Genomic DNA, 18,572 nt, shown 5'->3' on the forward strand with positions numbered 1-18,572 from the left:
ATATCTAGCTTCTCATCCACTATAATCCCCAGGTCCTTTTCTGCATAACTGCCGCTGAGCCAGTTGATCCCCAGCCTGTAGCAGTGCATGGCATTCTTCCATCCAAAGTGCAGGACTCTGCACTTGTCCTTGTTGAACCTCATCAGATTTCTTTTGGTCCAATCCCCCAATTTGTCTAGGTCACTCTGGACCCTATCCCTACACTCCAGCATATCTACCTCTCCCCCTCAGCTTAGTGTCATCCATGAACTTGCTGAGGGTGCAAGCCATCCCATCATCCAGATCATTAATGAAGATGAACAAAACCGGCCCCAGGACCGATCCTTGGGGCACTCTGCTAGATACTGGCTGCAAACTAGACATTGAGCTGTTGATTACTATCTGCTGAGCCCAACGATCTAGCTAGCTTTCTATCCACCTTATAGTCCATTCATCCAATCCATACTACTTTAACTTGCTGGCAAGAATACTGTGGGAGACCATATCAAAAGCTTTGCTAAAGTCAAGATATATCATGTCCACCGCTTTTCCCATATCCACAGAGCCAGTTATCTCACCATAGAAGGCAATCAAGTTGGTCAGGCATGACTTGCCCTTGGTGAATCCATGTTGACTGTTCCTGATCACCTTCCTCTCCTCCAAGTGCTTCAAAATGGATTCCTTGAGGACCTACTCCATGATTTTTCCAGGGACTGAGGTGAGGCTGACTGGCCTGTAGTTCCCCGGATTCTCCTTTTTCCCTTTTTTAAAGATGGACACTATATTTTTTTCCAATCATCCAGGACATCCCCTGGTTGCCACGAATTTTCAAAGATAATGGGCAATGGTTCTGCAATCACATCAGCCAACTTCCTCAGCAGCCTCAGATGCATTACATCCGGCCCCATGTATAGGCGCCGACTTCCTCTCTGCCCCATGGGTGCTCAACCCCCCCCCACTCCTGCACCACCCTCGCCCTGCCCCAATTCTGCCCCCTTCCCCCAAGTCCCCGCCCTTGCCCTGCCTCTTTACCATCTCCTCCCCCGAGCATGCTGCATCCTCCCTCCCGGAAAGTCCTAAGCACCACCAAAGAGCTGTTAGGAGGCAGGCAGGAAGCACTGGGATGGGGAGGAACAGGAATGCGGCATGCTCAGGGGAGGAGGCGGTGGCAAGGAGGGGTGGGGATGGGGGAAGCTTGACTGCCGGTGGGTGCAGAGCACCTGCTAATTTTTCCCTGTGGGTGCTCCAGCCCCACAGCACCCATGGAGTCGGCACCTATGGCCCCATGGACTTGTGCATGTCCAGCTTTTCTAAATCCTTGCAGGACCCCACTGGAAACAGACCAGTTGATGATGATTCCCAATTTACAGTTACATTTTGAAACTTCTCGGGGTATGTCTACACTACCCACTGGATCAGCGGGCAGCGATCAATCCAGCGGGGGTCGATATATCATGTCTAGTCTAGACACGATAAATCAACTCCTGTACTCTTTCCCGTCAACTCCTGTACTCCACCGCCGCGAGAGACACAGGCGGAGTCGACAGGGGAGCGGCAGCAGTCGACTCACTATGGTGAAGACACCACGGTAAATCGATCTAAGTATGTCGACTTCAGCTAGTTATTCACGTAGCTAAAGTTGCATAACTTAGATCGATCCCCTCCCCACCCACTGTAGACCAGGCCTCAGTTACCCAGTTTTTAATCCATTTAATGTTAGTTTTATATCTTTCTAGTTTTTTAATCAACATTATGTGGCATCAACTCAAATGCTTTACAGAAATCTAAGTATATTACATCAACACTAATACATTTATCAAACTTGTAATCTCATCAAAAATTATATCCAATTAGTTTGACAGGATCTATTTTTCATAAACTCATTTTGATTTGCATTAATTATATTACCTTCCTTTAATGATCAAGTCCCGCATCAGCCACTCTATCTTGCCAGGGATTGATTTCAGGCTGACAGGCCTATAAGTACCTGGGTCATCCCATTTACCCTTTTTAAAATTGGCACAACATTAGCTTTCTTCCATCTTCTGGAATTTCCCCCGTGCCCCAAAACTTATTGAAAAAAATCAACATTAATGGTCCAGCAAGATCCACAGCCAGCTCTTTTAAAACTCTTGGATGCAAGTTATCTGGACCTACTAATTTAAAAGTGTCTAACTTTATTAGCTTCTGTTTAACATCCCCCAGATCTCCTGGTGGAACGGAAAGTGTGTTATCATTACCATCGTCTTCATGCATCTGACGAAGTGGGTATTCACCCACGAAAGCTTATGCTCCAATACATCTGTTAGTCTATAAGGTGCCACAGGACTCTTTGTGGCTTTTTACAGATCCAGACTAACATGACTACCCCTCTGATACCTGACATCTTGTGAGACTGCATCATCTGTTTTTCCCCCCAGATACAGAACAGAAATCTTTACTGAACACCTCTTCCTTCTTTGCATTATTATTGATAATTCTGCTATTGCCATCTAGTAATAGACCAAAACCAATATCAGGTTTTCTTTTGTTCCTAATACATTTTAAAATACTCCTTGTCCTCTGTGGCACCTCCCAACACCAAGGGTCTTCACAAACACACTAGTTTCCAATAAAATTTTGATACAATCCTATTTTATATTGTACCACCCCAGGGGCAAAATAGACCTCATGGCTTCTTCACAAGGATCATCAATTACACTGCAGTGAAAAATTACTCTGTATTCACAATATGAGGGAAGGCCAGGGAAGAATAAGGAAATTCAAGAAAGTTAGATTAAAATTTTCAAACTAAATGGGCACCTAAGTTGTGCCTATGAAACTTACATATATCCATTTAGCATAGATGTCTGCAAGTGCACAAATAGGAAAATTACCTAATCCGCAGGTGCAAATGTATATTTTTTGCACGGTTACATGTTCACATGCACAGAGTTTAGGGCCCCAATCCTGCAATGAATTCTGCACACAGACCCCTGGACCTCACATGCTCATTTTTGATAATGCATCCCTTAAAAGCCTCTTCCAAATAGTTGAGATTTCCATGAACTTTGCTCTAAAATGTGCAAAAAGATTTCTAAGTAAAAAACATGATTTTGTAATTTACTGAAACTTCACCCTTGTGTTCCTGAGAAGCAACCTCCCCATTACTCACCAGAGAGGCACGCAAGCCAAGGAAGGAAGGAAAGGGAATCAGCTAATAAAAACAGGCAATTCCCTCCTTGTGCCTACAGTTATACAAACAAATAAAAACAAAAAAATAGAACGAAATCCGAACTTTTTCCAACTGTGTCAATGCCTGGATCAGGATTGATCCAGGCAATTTTAATTTGTGGTTTGGTCTTAATAAGAGTGTTATGCAGTTAGTTACTATGCTAAAATAATAACGCTACTGCATCTGCTATCGTCTGAACTGTTCTATCTTTGAGACACTATGGATCTTTCCAAAGAAATACACTGTTCTGCATTTTACACTTCTCTTTTTACACTTCTTGTAATAGCTAATGAAAAATATTCCCCATTAAGTAATTTTTTTTGCCAGATTCTAATTTTACTTAAATGCACAAAGTTTAAATCCAAATCAAATCCAACCTTCTACAAAGTTCAAGGGTATTTGGGTCTGAGCTTTCCATTAGATCCATTCTGGATAATGGGGGCCATGAAGCCTGGATTCCAGCTTTCGGTGTTCAAAGATGTTTGGACCTGGAGTTCTGGTTCATGCTCATTGCCTAGGAATTATTGGGTGATGTTCTCTGGACTGAGTTATGCAGGAGGTCAGACAATATCATCATAATGGTCCCTTCTGGCCTTAAAAAATGATGAATCTAATAGAAAAACTGAACTTTCAATGGAAAAACTGTCATCCCATACATGATCAAATGGTAGCCTCTACTAGGCTTCACATTGCATAGTATGGCCGGCACAAGCAAGCATTCAGATTTCAGACAGTGGTTTCATTCTGCAAGGAAGCATTCTAACACAAATTAGGGAGAATATTTCTAGAAAGTTTTCCAACTAGGGTAAAGAGAGTGGGAAGTGGAGAAGACAAGAAAAAAAATCTAAATATTCTTTTTATTTGTATTTAGCCTGAATTCCTTCATCTCAAAAATACTGGCAAAAGTTTTGGGCATCTCCTATTTGCTTACTACATGCAAAATCACCATGGCATGTGCATCCATAATACAGTGAACTTCCCAAATCAGACATGTGCAGGGAAGCAGTGTCCATCTGTTAGGGACAGAGAAAATACTGCAAGGTTTACTGGTGCCACGACATTTCAATCAAATGATAATGGGCTAATAATTAGCACCACTATAAGCTGTTAAATTCTACTGCTAGTCAGCTGCAGCTAAAGATGTATAAATCTTTTGAACCTGTGAAAACAAAGAAATAATTTTCAGCATGTGCCCGACAGCCTCAGCCCACACTGATAACTGTAGATTTGCAGGCATGTTGATATCCATTTCAGGTGCTATGTTTTGGATGGCAGACAGACCTTGCTCCTTAGTTCCCCTCCTCCCTCATTTAACTGTTCACAAAGCCAACCTGCCTGAAACAAACTCACTATCAGAGTTATGGATGTGCTTAAATAACAGGGCCCAGACCAGCAGCTCCCTCAAATCCAAGTCACTGATAGCAACGGTTTAAGTTCAATACTAGGAGTACACATAATGGCAGTGGGAATCCCAGCATGAGTAAAGCAAGCAGGAATCCCAGTAAAGTGAAGCATTTCCTGAGGATTAATCCTTTGACTCCCGACATTCACAACAATTACACACTTACGGACAGTTCACTCATCTGCATGCTATATACGCCACATGCAGCAGAAATCTATTCCAACGAGGATGGTATTTACCAACGTGTTGGTTTCCTTGACACCCCAGAGCCAGTACTGGCAGCGTGTGCACAGTGAGGCTGAATCATGAACCTCCTCACTAGTCAAAGCACCATTTCTGGGACTGGCACAGGTCAAGGAGAGCCGTGTGGCAGCTATGGAGAGCCGGTGAAGACCCGCCACATCCACTTGCCCTGGGCTGGGCGGGGAGCCTGGGGGGGTGGGTACATGGGTGGCTCTCAGCCCCTGGTACTGCAGGCAGATGAGGGAGCTGCACGGCTCCCAAAACTGCCCGGGCTCCCCCGCTGGGCTCCACGCTGGCCTGGCCGGGGAGTGGGGCCTCGGGGGAAGAGGAGGGGAAGGAGGCAGGGTCCATCCTGTCAAAAAGTGGAGGGGCCAAGCCTGTCCACTTTCAGAAAGTGGGAGGCCCTGGATCCCCTCTTCCAGCGCCACTGCCTGGGGGAGGTGTCAATCAGGTATCTTGATTTACTACCCTGTCTGGCTGGATGTTCTAGTATGACAAGGGACTCAGGAGGCGAACCAAGGCTTGTGTCTGTCCTTGTGTGTAGGAATATCTACACAGCACACTAAGCCCAGGCTCTGATTCAGGTTCAAGCCCAAGCACCCTTCTGTCTACACAGAAGTTAGTCTGCCTCGGGCCAGAAACCCCTCTTGACTCAGGCCAACAGACCTAGCTCTGGGGTGGGAGTGGGTCAGATTTCAGGCATTTTGTATTGTGGATGCAATTCAAATCCAGGTTGCCAGACTCACGTCTGGAGAGTCCACCAACGCTATCCTACAATCTCCTGGGACTGTGCTTTCCAGCACTTCAACCCCAAAACTTGCCACTTGCTTCCCAGGAACAGGAAGCAGCCTCCTGGTTCAAATGCAGCTGCTCAATGTTTAACACTTCATTTCCACACAGGCAGCTCAACTGGAAACCACAGTCAATGCTAACACATATTAGCTATGGCCAGCAATAAGTGGAAGTCCTGCCTCAAGCACACTTCCAGCTGGTTAGAGGAACACAGCTAGATTTTAGTTCACCTCTGGTGTGAGGTGAGCAAGACATTAGACTTCAGGACGAGCATGAGAAATGATCATAGGAATATAAGAATGGCCATGCTGGAGAAGATCAATGATCCATTTAGCCCAGGATCCTGTCTTATAACACTGGCTGATGCCAGATGCTTCAGAGGGAATGAACAGAACAGGGCAATTTTGAGTGATCCATCTCATCGTCCAGTCCCAGCATCTGGCAGTCAGAGGCTTAAGGACACCCAGACCATGGGGTTGCATCCTGATCTATCCACCATGAGCTTCTCTAATTCTTTTTTGAACCCAGTTATACTTTTGGCCTTCACAGCATCCCCTGGCAACTAGTTCCACAGGTTGACTGTGCATTGTATAAAGTACCACCTCCTTTTGTTTGTTTTAAACCTGCTGCCTATTAATTTCATTGGGTGACCCCTGGTTCTTGTGAAGGGGTAAAATACATTTATTCACTTTCTCCACACCGTTCGTGATTTTATAGACCTCTATCATATTCACCTTTAGTCATCTCTTTTCTAAACTGAACAGTCCTAGTCTTTTTAATCTCTCCCCATATGGAAGCTGTTCCATCCCCCTAATAATTTTTGTTGCCCTTCTCTGTACTTTTTCCAATTCTAATATATATTTTTTGAGATGGGGTGAAGAGAACTGCAGGCAGTATTCAAGATATGGGCCTACCCGGGATTTATATAGAGGCATTATGACATTTTCTGTTTTATTAGCTATCCCTTTCCTAATGATTCCCAACATTCTGTTAACATTTTTGACTGTCACTGCACATTGAGTGCATGTTTTCAGAGAACTATCCACAATGACTCCAAGATCTCTATCTTGAGTGGTAACAGCTAATTTAGACACCATAATTGTGTATGTACAGTTGGAGTTATGTTTTCCAATGTGCATCACTTTGCATTTATAAACACTGAATTTCATCTGCCATTTTGTTGCCTAGTGACCCAGGTTAGTGAGATCCCTTTGTAACTCTTAGCATTCTGCTTTGGACTTAGCTATCTTGAGTAGTTTTGTATCATCTGGAAGCATCGCCACCTCACTGTTTACCCTTTTTCTAGCTCATTTATGAATAAGTTGAGCAGCACTGGTACCAATATTGATCATTGGGGGACCCTGTTATTCACCTCTCCCCATTGTGAAATCTGACCATTTATCCCTGCCCTTTGTTTCCTAGCTTTTAAACAGTTACTGATCCATGAGAAGACCTTCCCTCTTATCCCATGACAGCTTACTTTGCTTAAGAGCCTTTGGTGAGGGACCTTGTTAAAGGCTGAGTCTCCAAGTAAACTATATCCACTGGATCACCTTTGTCTACATGTTAGTTGACACCCTCAAAATTCTTTGAGGGATTCTTTATTGTGTATAAAATGATATCTGAACAGCTGACAGCATTGGAGAACTGGACAGCAAATCAATGCAGAGAGTGGATCAAGTGGCAGAAGACAGAATACTGCAGAGTTAAGGATGCTAGAGGTACCTCTGATAACTACCCATCTTCCTGCATCTTTTACAAGGAATTTGACCAGGTCACGGGAACTGCACAGAGCTTCCAGTGGTGCATGACGCTGCTGAGCTGGGAGAGTGATCTTATAACCCCCCGCCCCCATCACAGGCACTACCAGAGGAGAGCTAGCTGCCAGACGAAGGGCAAGAGTGACCCTGGAATTCAAGTCAGTAACCAAAGGAGCTATGCCGCTGGAGCAGCTACACCACACGCTGGGACCTCCTCAGAGGTCTTATTTAGGGATGGCAGTAGGGAGCAGCCTGCAGCGGAACTTATGCTAGAGTCTGTAATGCTAAACTGTGTTATATTGTTCAGCCACTACGTGGCATCATAGCATACCTTCTCTGAGCTGGTCATAGACAGAGCCAGCCTCAACAATAAAGGATCTTATAATGAACACATCTCTGGTGTATCTCTCGGTGAAAGAAGCTTTGTAGCCAGTCCATATCTGGTAAAGAAGCTGACCTGCTAGGAGAGGCCTGCAGCCTACCATGTATAAGTAGTACATGACATGGTGTCAGAAGTAAACTCGTGCCAGAGAAGAACAGAAACAGAAGGAAAGCAGCAAAGGTTGCAGGATCGATCTCATCAACATGTCACTCTTCAATGCCCCAGACAATTTCACTTTTACTAGACCTACAGAATGGATGAACTAGAAACATTTTGCAACATTTTGCATTGCAAACAAACTTCACAAGGAAACTGGAGACATTCAGGTATGCGCTTTAATTTATCTTATGCAGAAGCAGGCAGAGCATATCTTTAAATCTTTTGACTTTCAGGAAGATAGTCACAAAGATGACTAAGAAACGGTTTTGCCTTAGAAGCTGTAAACAGACACTTGAGCTCGAAAAGTCATCATCATCATCATAAAAGCCTGAAACTATGAGGAAATTCCAATCAGACTACAAAGCCTTCCAGAATAAGTGTACAAGATGTGGAAAATTTCACAGCTCAAGATATGTGCCCAACTAAAGGTGAAATATATAAGAAATGCACAAAGTATTGACATTTTGCAGCTGTTTGCAACATTAAGGCAGTGAGAGAGCTAACTACCATTAGACAGAGAGACAGACAGACAATGAAGAGACATTGTTTCTGGGATTTATCACATATGATGGCACAGAGCCTGTCTGGAGAGTGAAACTGACTATTCATGGATAGACTATTGATTTTAAAATTGACTCAGGAGCAGATGTGACCATCATCACAGAAGGAGCTTTAAATAACCTTCAGGCCCTCCCAGAGCTGAAATCACCTGATACAGCTTTGATTAGTCTTGGAGGGATTCTGAATTGCAGATGTCAATTCATCACAGAAACAACTTACAAAGACAAAAGTGCATGTGATGAGAGGATCAAAGACCAACAAACTTCTCAGCTGCAGCATGGCTACCATGATGGGCCTAGTGAGAAAGGTGGAAGAACTCAAAGGATTTGATTAAATTGGACTTTTGAAAAGTGATCCAGTACAAATAAACTTGAGACTATGCTGAACCATATAGTATACAAACACCTCTACCAGACAGCCCTTGGAAGAGTCTAGCTGCAGATTCATTCAGATTTAGAGGACATCATTACCTGATCATAGTGGGCAACTTATCCAAGCATATAGAAATAATGGGGACCAGCAGGGGGGCAGAATAACATGGCCGCCTGAAGCCTGAGCAGATAGCAAAACAATCTGCCTCCACGGACCCCCAAACCCTACTAACCCCCCTCCCACCACAAAGCATAGAGTTCCAGAGGATGGATTCTCTAAGGAAATCTGAAACTTTAAAGATATTTCACTAAAAAGAATGTTTTAGGCTCACAGAGTGGAGAAACCTTTCAGATTCCAAGTGAACACACAGCAGCCAAATCAGGCAGAAATGCCAGAGCTGAAAATAGGGTTGCCAGTTTTCCAGTTTTCAACTGAACACCTGATCAAAAAGGGACCCTTCCCCCAGCCTGCTGAATATGAGCGAGTAGGTGTGGGTGGGGGAGAATGAGCAACAGAGGAAGGGGGGAATGGAGTGAGCAGGGCCTCAGAGAAGAGTGTTTGGTTTTGTTCTGTCAGAAAGTTGGCAACCCTAAAAAAATGGCTAACACCAGCGGACATTCTGGAGCTGATCTGTCAGTTTACGGCCATGAGAGATGATTTGATGACCAAGCTTTCCACAGAAGGAAGTTGCTGACTTGGAAGAGAGTTACTGTGCTAGAGACTGGCTTAAGAGAAGCAAGTGAGAGAGAAACAGAGCTTCAGAGCTTCGTGGCAGTGATGGAGCAAAGAGAGAGATGCAGTTTAAAATTGGATGATACAGAAAATAGATCAAGAAGGAATAACATCAGAATTAAGGGAGTGGCTGAAAGTGCTGAAGAAGGAAACCCAATCCGGTATGTAAAAACTGTTATTGTGGAGTTGTTACGTCTGAGGTCTCTGGAAGAGGTAAAAGTGGAGAAAGCATACAAAGTGCTGCTCCCCCAACCTGGGCCTCAATAATAATAAACCCAGAGACTCTATTAATTATCAGCAGAAAAATTTAATTATAAAAAAAAAAGCCAGAGAGCATGCAGAGTTCATACTGAAAAGCCACAACTGACAAATTTTCCATGACCTCTCTGCCCTAACTTTAAAAAAGAGAGACAAGAACTGGGGGAATTTACAGCAGCCCTCAGGAGAGTACATATCCGCTACAGATGGGGATTCCCGTTTAAACTCTCATCCAGCTTCCAAAAAATTTAGTATTATGAAATAAGAAAAAAATACACTCCAGGAACATGGGGTAGAAAGCCAAATCTCAGATGTACAAGATGACTCTCCAGAGGCAATAACTACAGATAAACTGCTGAAAAACTCTTGACAAATGGTGAAACCCAGGAAAAAGAAGACCGTAAAATAAAAAACAAAAGACTCTAGAGACCGTACTGACAATGTCAGAAGCGAAGTTGAGCAAGAGAACTCAGATACCGGAGTAGTAATCCAATCAGAATGGGACTTCTTGGGAGTCACCAGGAATGAGCAGCTGGACAATAATCGTGTTCATGTTATAAATATGAAGTTTACTTAAATTGGGGTGATCAGTAATAATAACTCTAAAACAGAGGAAATAAAGGCAAATAGAAGGGGAGTATTTCAAGGCTGCAGGGGACTGTAGAAAAATAGAAAGGGGAAAGGGAGGAGCCTTTAGGGGTTCTGTATAAACCCTTCCCATACTCAAGTGATCAGATGGCAAATCAACCCCTAGGGTCAAGGCCCTATAAGTGGAAAATGTACCTACCTTGGATTGCAAGAGAAGCAGTCCAAGTGCTCATTAGGAGAGTACAGGAGCTTGGGTTTCAGCAAACCACAGTCATTTGGGGACAGTGTTACATGTTATGTTGGCATTTCATTTGAGGATTTAGAGTAAGGGGAATGTAGAAGAAGGGAGGGAACTGGGAAGGCTGGGGGGAATTAATACAAGAAGTCAACATGGAAGTTTACAAACAGAAAGCAAGATATATTTTTGGGCATACAATAGTGAATGCAACATAATTAGAAACCAGAGAAGTATTGGCAACGCAAGGGTTTATGTCATCAAACAGTTAGAGAATCACAGTAATTTCAGGTTTTTCAATAAGCTAAATAGTTACTCTCAACATCTCATCCTTTTAAAGTAACATCTTTCAATGTCGTCATTAAAAGAGCTAAATGATGTCATTAAAAGGGAAAAATCCCCCACAGAACTTAAAAAAACACACACACACTCCACTCTCAGATTATTCCACTTCAAGAAACTCATTTTCAAAAGGAGCAAATTATGGGCATGAAAGGTAACTGGTTTGAACAGACATATTTTGCTTCAGTTAAAGGAAAGACAAGACAAGAGGAGTGGGCATAGTATTTGCTAAACATGTACCTTTTCAGACTAAATATCAATTTAAGGATAGGGAGGGATAATTTATACTGTTAAAGGGCAAAGTTGCTGGGTTATTAAAAACAGTGGGCTCACTGTAGGCTTGGATGCCTAGGCACGAATTCTGTGGATGCTCTAGGGCTGGAGAACCTGCAGAAAAAAAATTAGTGGGTGCTGAGCACCCACCAGCCCCCCCATCAGCTCCTCACCTTCTCCCCCCACCACCTCCCCTGCACCGGCAGCCCCGCGGATCAACTCCTGCCCCTCCCTCCACGCACCTCCCACCTGCCACAATCAGCTGTGCAGGAGGTGCTGGGGTGGGGGGAAGGGGAAGGGGAAGGAGCGGGGACGGAGCACGCTTGGGGGAGGGAGTGGAACTGGGTGGGAAGAGGGCAGAGTGGGGGCAGGGGTGAGGGAAGGGGTGGAGTGGGAGCTGAGCACCCCCAGTGCAAGGACTAAGCCGGCGCCTGTGCTACCATGCAAAAGCAAAAAAAAGTTTTCCATAAGAAGGACTTCTTTACATCACTGCAATACTTTGTGGAAGGGCAAATTATAGTTGGAGGAGACTTCAGTTGCACACTGACTCCTTATTGGGACAGATCTGAAAAAGAGAGACATGGGGAACATAGAAATAGGCACAGCATTGACTTCTCTGTGCCAATGATTCAGTCTCTCAGATTGCTGGAGAGAATTGCACCCAGGGAAAAAGATTACATATTTTATTCACGACCTCATCAGTTATATATTAGAATAGATTTAATGTTAATCTCTAAACCTTCAATGAAGCAGACCTGATCTGCAAAAATTGTCAACTTTACATTATCAAATCATGCACCAGTGGAAGTAATATTTGATAGCTTGGTTGGGTTAGAAAGATCACTTTATTGGAAAATGAACGGCTTGCCTCAGCAAGTAAGAGATCAGGATGCAGCAATTAAAGAGGACATTGTTCACTACTTCTAAATAAATGATACTGACAATATAAAAAGAGGCCTTTTCTGAGAGGAAGGTAAAGCAGTATTTAGGGGTAGGTTGATAAGCAGAGCTTCAACTGAAAAAAAGGAAGAGCTCAAGAAAAAAAAGAACTAGAACAGGAAATTAAAAGATCACAAGACACAGTTTCAAAAAAAAATAGCAACAATTAACCAATATTAGAGGGAAGTTGAATACATTGATGACAAATGCAACTGAAAAGGCCCTTTGGTATTCCAAGCAGATGTTTTATGAAAAAGGGAATAAAAGTGACGGGCTATTGGCTCAAAAGCTTAAATGGATTCAAGAGCAATGTACTATTCCACCAATTAAGACTAATCCGCAAAATTACCATACTGAAATATGTGCTACTTTTGCAGCTTATTATAAAAATCTCTATACCTCAGATGATCTAAAGTTATTCAGAAGTATCTGGAAGTAGAAAGCTTGCCAAAGGTAAGCAAAATTGAGAAAAGAAACTTTGGATAAAGAAATAACAGAAGAAGAAATCCTAGAGGCAATAGCAAGTATGAAACATGGCAGGACTCCAGAACCTGGTTGCTTTCCAACTGAATTTTACAAGATATTTAAGGAGGTATTGGTGAGTCCTTTGAGAGATACCTCCAATACTATTATATTAGATGGGGAACTTCCACAACCTCTGAAAGAAGGTACTGTGGTTGTTCTCCCTAAAGAGACCTTAGCTTCTGCAGTTTCTATAAGCCCATATCTCTGTTGAATCAAGACAAAGATTTTAGCAAAAATACTAGCTAGCCAATTACGGTCTATGCTCTGAGCTTATATAAGCCCAGATCAGACTAGATTCATTAAGGACAGACAAATGTCAGACAATACTCAGAGAGTACTTGGAATCATACGTAATGGCAGATTAAAAAAAAAGATCAATTTCACTTATCACTAGATACAGAGAAAGCCATTGATAGACTAGAGTGGAACTTTATGTACTTTGATCCCCAGTTCCTAACATGGATAACTGCTTTTTAAACCAGTCCAAAAGCAGCTGTACAAATTAATGGAGTTAAATCTCCCCTTACTGAATTACACAGAGGGACTAGGTGGGATATCCAGTGTCTGCTTTACTTTTTGCACTGGCTATGGAGCCTTTAGCAGAGGATAAGAAATAATAGATCCCTCACAATAAAAACTTGCAGAAACATCAGAAAATAAAAATAATATTCCATCATCTGCATACAATGCTATCTAAACCAAATATTTCCCTAAAATTAGTTTCTAAAGAAACCCAGGACTTTGGGGAAGCATCTGGATTTAAAAGTAAATTATCCTAAATCTATAGGATTTTTTCTATAAATTTTCCAGACTTTGAAAAGTCACTCCTCCAGAAAACATATGGGTACAAATGGCAACAAATTCTATACGATACCAGGAATTCAAATCTCAAGCAATCTAGAAGAGCTCTGTGATTCAGATGTCAAACCATTACATCAGTAAATAAAAGGCAGCTGGGTGGGGGTGGGGGTGGGGGAGAGTATGTAATTTCTTGGTTGGGAAGAGTAGTCACAGTCAAAATGAATATTTTGCCAAGGATATCTTTCTTATTTCAAAATCTTTCTGTGAGTATCCCAGATAAAACCCGAGCAGAGGATGCTGTTAGAATTAAAATGGAATAAGAAAGATTAAGCATCAGAGCAGATACCGTGTACAGACCCATTAGACAGGGAGCACTGGCTGTTTCAAATAGTCTACGATAAAGTACCACCAACCGAGACAGCTTAAAGCAGTAGTGGGTGGGGGGCACTCTAACCCAGCCAAACACTGGGTCTCTATTGAACAAGAAAATTGCAGCAATGTAAACATTGCTAGACTACCATGGATAACTATAAAAAAATCACACCCACCAGAAATTTAAACATTACCTTTGGGATAGAATGAGAGATAAGATCAGTTCTGTTCTCTCACCAATGACTATCATTGCAAATAAGCCAGATCTTAACCCAAATTGTGAACCAGAGAGCTTCAAAGACTTGGAGAGCCAAAGGAATACACACAGTTGGCCAGCTATCCTGTAAAGAATTTTTTCTAACTTATTTAGAGACCAAAACTAACTTAAACTGGCCCACTCTCCCCTGGTATCAGTACTTTCAAGTCAGGCACTTTGTCTCTCAACTTTCTAGAAAACCTGCTTTATCCAGAAAGCTAACTTTAATAGAAGCAATGGCATCTGGTCAATTAGGAAACAAAAATTTATAACTAATTTATATCCATCCTTGAAGATCGCTTTCCTCACAAAAAATTGTCCATATACGATGTGCTGGGGAAAGGATGTGGATAGACAAATTACCCCAGAGGAATGGGATTTGATCTAGAAAAGAGGACCAGCAAATTTCTTTAAGATACCATTTCAATAGTACCTCACACCAGTCAGGTTAAAAAAATAAAGTGAGAGACTGAATGAGAATATATGTTGGAGAAACTGTGATGAAAGAAGATATTTTAGGCATATACGGTGGACATGTCCAGTCATTAGGGAGTACTGGGATGCAATCCGTAACCAAATATCAAAAACTGTTGGATATTTATTACCAAGTGATCCTTTGGTAATCCTCCTGGGGCTTCTTAGTGGTAGTGGTCACACACAATAGGAAATGAAGAGTTACTCTTTCATCTGCTAGTAGCTGCTCAGCTATTGGTCGCCTCTCATTGCAAAAAGAAAAATAGTCCAACCACTGAGGTATGATTAAAAAAAAAAAAAAAAGAGAGGTTGTGGTTATAGAAAAATTAACAGACCAATTATGTACCCAGCAAAATAGAAGACAGATAGATACTTAGATATGTTTACTTTTTATTCAGTACTCAAAAGTACATTCACCTCCAAAAAAAACCAAACAACAAAAATCCCAGCACACCTGTCCATTTTTTTAAATATTTATATTTGATAGACATACCGGTCTGTTAAATGCATAAATAGAGATTTCACTCAATTTAATGAAATCACTAGAAACAACATAGGTGTTGTATGATGCTCAATCTGTAATATGGTAGCACCCTGTTAAATAGACAGATCTCATGACTATATTCTTGGATAATGTCTCTTTAAACAAGAGCTAACTGTTGTAATTGTTGTTGTTTTTCTGATATTTACATGGCAAGGATTTATAAACTTGACAAAACTTCCTAAATAATATATATGTATATAAAATGATAATAAAGAAATGATATACTTGAGAGACATAACATGTTTCAATATTATCGAGAAACTGAATGCACTTTTACTCATTTCAGTATTCCATGACGACTGTGATTGACAATGGACCACAATTCACTGCAGTGGAATTTAAATCATTCCAAAGGAAATATGATTTTGATCACATTACTAGCAGCCCACATTATCCACAAGAAATTGGAGAGATTACGAGAACTGTACAGACAGCCAAGAAAATCCTACAGCAGGAAGATCCGTTCCCTGCTCTTCTGAGTTACCCATCAGCACCAATAGCAGCTATTGGATATAGTCCAGCACAACTCCTGATGGGAAGACACACAGAACAACTGTTCCAGATTCTTTTCCAAAGCTATCTCCAAAGTGGCCAGACATGAAGAGAGTAGCCAAATCGGATAAAAAGGCAAAAGGAGCTCACAAACACTTTTACAGCTGACAACACTCAGTTGGACCACCATCAGTTCTACAAGCTGATGACTGTGTGTGCATCAATCTGGATGGAGAAAAAGAATGGACAACTCCAGCTATCAGAGTAAAAGTGATCGAGACTGACAGTGGATAGTTCAACAGAAACCCTCAATATCTACAGTTTGTTCTTCAGAAAGATCAACAAACAGAGCAAACACCACAAATGGCAGCTGCAGAACAAGATGACGACAACAACTCAAAGATTCCAAACCAACCAGAGACAGTCATTGCAACTAATGGACAGCCAGATGACCAGCTTGCTATGCATGTGGGTTGTGTAATTAGAAAGCCAGTATGATCCAGAGACACGTAACAGACTGATACATACTAAACTTTAAAGATAGCATGATAGTGTACATTTTGTAAAATTTTGTAAGTGATAGGAATGGAAAACGTAAAGGGGGAGGAAGTAATGGAATCCTAAACTGTATTATACCTTTCAGCCACTACATAGCACCATGTGTAACATACCTTATCTGAGCTGGTTACTGCTAGAGCCAGTCACTACATTAAAGGATATTATAGTTAAAACATCTCTGGTATATTCCTCTGTCGCAAGGAAGCTCAGTAGCCAGCCCATATCTGGTACAAGAGCCTGACCTGCTAGGACATAGGTGGGCAAACTACGGCCCGTGGGCCACATCCAGCCCCTGGGACCATCCTGCCTGGTCCCTGAACTCCCGGCCGGGGAGGCTAGCCAGCCTCCAGCCCCTCCCCTGCAGCCATGCTGCTGCACGGGAGCGCTTTGGCCCACCGCTCCTGCCGGGCTGCACGGCTTGCGCCCACCAACATCTGAAGCTTTCCAATAAGACAGTCCTGCCACTCTGAGTGGCATGGTAAGGGGGTGGGGAGCGGGGGGATTGGATAAGGGGCAGGGGGTCCTGTGGGGCAGTCAGGGGACAGGGAGTGGTTGGATAGGGGGAGGGGTCCCTGGGGCGGTAGGGGATAGGGAGCAGTTGGATGGGGTGGAGGTTCTGGGCGGGGTGTGCAGTCAGGGGACAGGAGGGGTTGAATAGGCGTGGGAGTCCCAGGGGGCCTGTCAGGGGGCAGGGGTGTGGATAGGGCTCGGGGCAGTCAGGGGACAGGGAGTGCTAGGGAGGGTTGGATGGGGGCGGGGTCCTGGCTGGGCGGGTGGTTAGGGGTGGCGAGGTCCCGGGAGGAGGTGATCAGGGGACAAGTAGCAGGGGGGGTTGGATGGGTTGGGGGGTGGGAAGTGGGAGGGGGCGGATAGGGGTGGGGGCCAGGCTGTTTGGGGAGGCACAGCCTTCCCTACCCGGCCCTCCATAGCGCTTCGCAACCCCAACGTGGCCCTTGGGCTAAAAAGTTTGCCCAGCCCTGTGGTGGGAGCAGCCCTGAAACTTATTTGTACAAGTAGCACAATGATAGAAACTTACTAACCTCTGGTTCTTCCACCATGTTTCTTGTTGATATACAGATAGGAGGTATTTCTGGCTTATGGGCATGTTAGTTTGTTAATTCAGCCCAGGATTTCTGTGCACTTCCGTTCAGGGCAGGACCCATGGCATTCTCCCTTATACCATATGGGATTCAAAATAGACACTGGAAAGAGAGGGAAAAGGGTAAACAAGCAATTATAAAAATTTTAATAGTTACATGATGTTGGTATATGTATGGGTTGGTGCTCCACAATTCATAGCCTCACATCTTTGCCCCTTCCTCCTGGCCATATAATACAACACACCTTCTAAATCAGCCATGCACATATTGTTTCGGACTGCCTGTGAACTGAGTCCCCAAAACTCTGGCTGTTATGAGACTAAACAAAACCGAAATGTATATTTGGTCCATTGCTGGCTTTAATGTAAGAGTCCACACTGCAATGGAGGGTGTCAGCCTGTCTGTATTAGGCATCCCGAAGGATGGCAGTGAGTGAGTGTTTGCGTGGACGTAGGGTGCTTGCAAAGAGACTGTAATCCATACCAATTCAGCATCTTGTTGATTTTACCACAATTTTTCACCCATTGCTGGCAGGTGATGAAAATGAATGTCTCATGGAGAAGGAACTCCAGATGTTCTGTTATGCTACAAGGCAGGCCATACTTATTAGGGCCACTTCTGTAACTCACATGTTTCCTTTCCACAATGTGCTATTTGGTCACCATATGCCAAAATAGCTCTTTATCATACAGATAGTTTTCCTCTGTTGGCCTAGAACAGAAGTTCACACTTTCATTCTGGGGCCTCCAGGATATCAACATTCTCCACAGCTTGCCCTGCCTAAACAGGATTGGCCAACCGTAACTTGTAACTAGACCACTCATCAGTCCTCCCCCTCAAAAAACAAAAAAGATATATAGAAATAATTTGAATAGAATTTTGTATGTGTAGCTTACCATGATGTCTGCTGGTTTCAGTCCTGCTCAAAAAGACATCTGAAGTGGCTAGTGTCTTTTGTGTGACGAGAATACAGCCTGTTAATAAAAAAGTATCATCTTTGGACCTTGAATTAAAGTAGCCCCTTTCATAAACTGTGAAATGTATTTATCATGCTCAGACAATGATGTTCTGTCTCTTCTTTCAAGAGTCGTCTACTTCCATAGAGCAAATACATTGCACCAGGAACCTGGAGGTGCAGACTACCTTACGGTAGCGCTGGTGGGAAGAAAAATATGCTAATTGGAAAAATAAGCTGACTGGAGACCAGCTACATAAAACT

General features: G+C 43.0%; 1 long non-coding RNA gene across 1 annotated transcript in view; it reads right to left on the bottom strand.

The window, feature by feature from the left end:
- Positions 1–18,327, bottom strand: part of LOC120407182 — a 71,781-nt gene extending 53,454 nt beyond the window's left edge. Inside the window, exons 1-2 of the long non-coding RNA XR_005599829.1 lie at positions 18,250–18,327; positions 17,294–17,455 (exon numbers count right to left, since the gene is read on the bottom strand). This is a non-coding gene — a long non-coding RNA (uncharacterized LOC120407182). The remainder of the gene's footprint in view (positions 1–17,293; positions 17,456–18,249) is intronic.
- Positions 18,328–18,572: the final 245 nt, after the last annotated feature.

The sequence above is a fragment of the Mauremys reevesii genome, linkage group 5 (genome assembly GCF_016161935.1).
Source record: "Mauremys reevesii isolate NIE-2019 linkage group 5, ASM1616193v1, whole genome shotgun sequence".
Classification (NCBI taxonomy): Eukaryota; Metazoa; Chordata; order Testudines; family Geoemydidae; genus Mauremys; species Mauremys reevesii.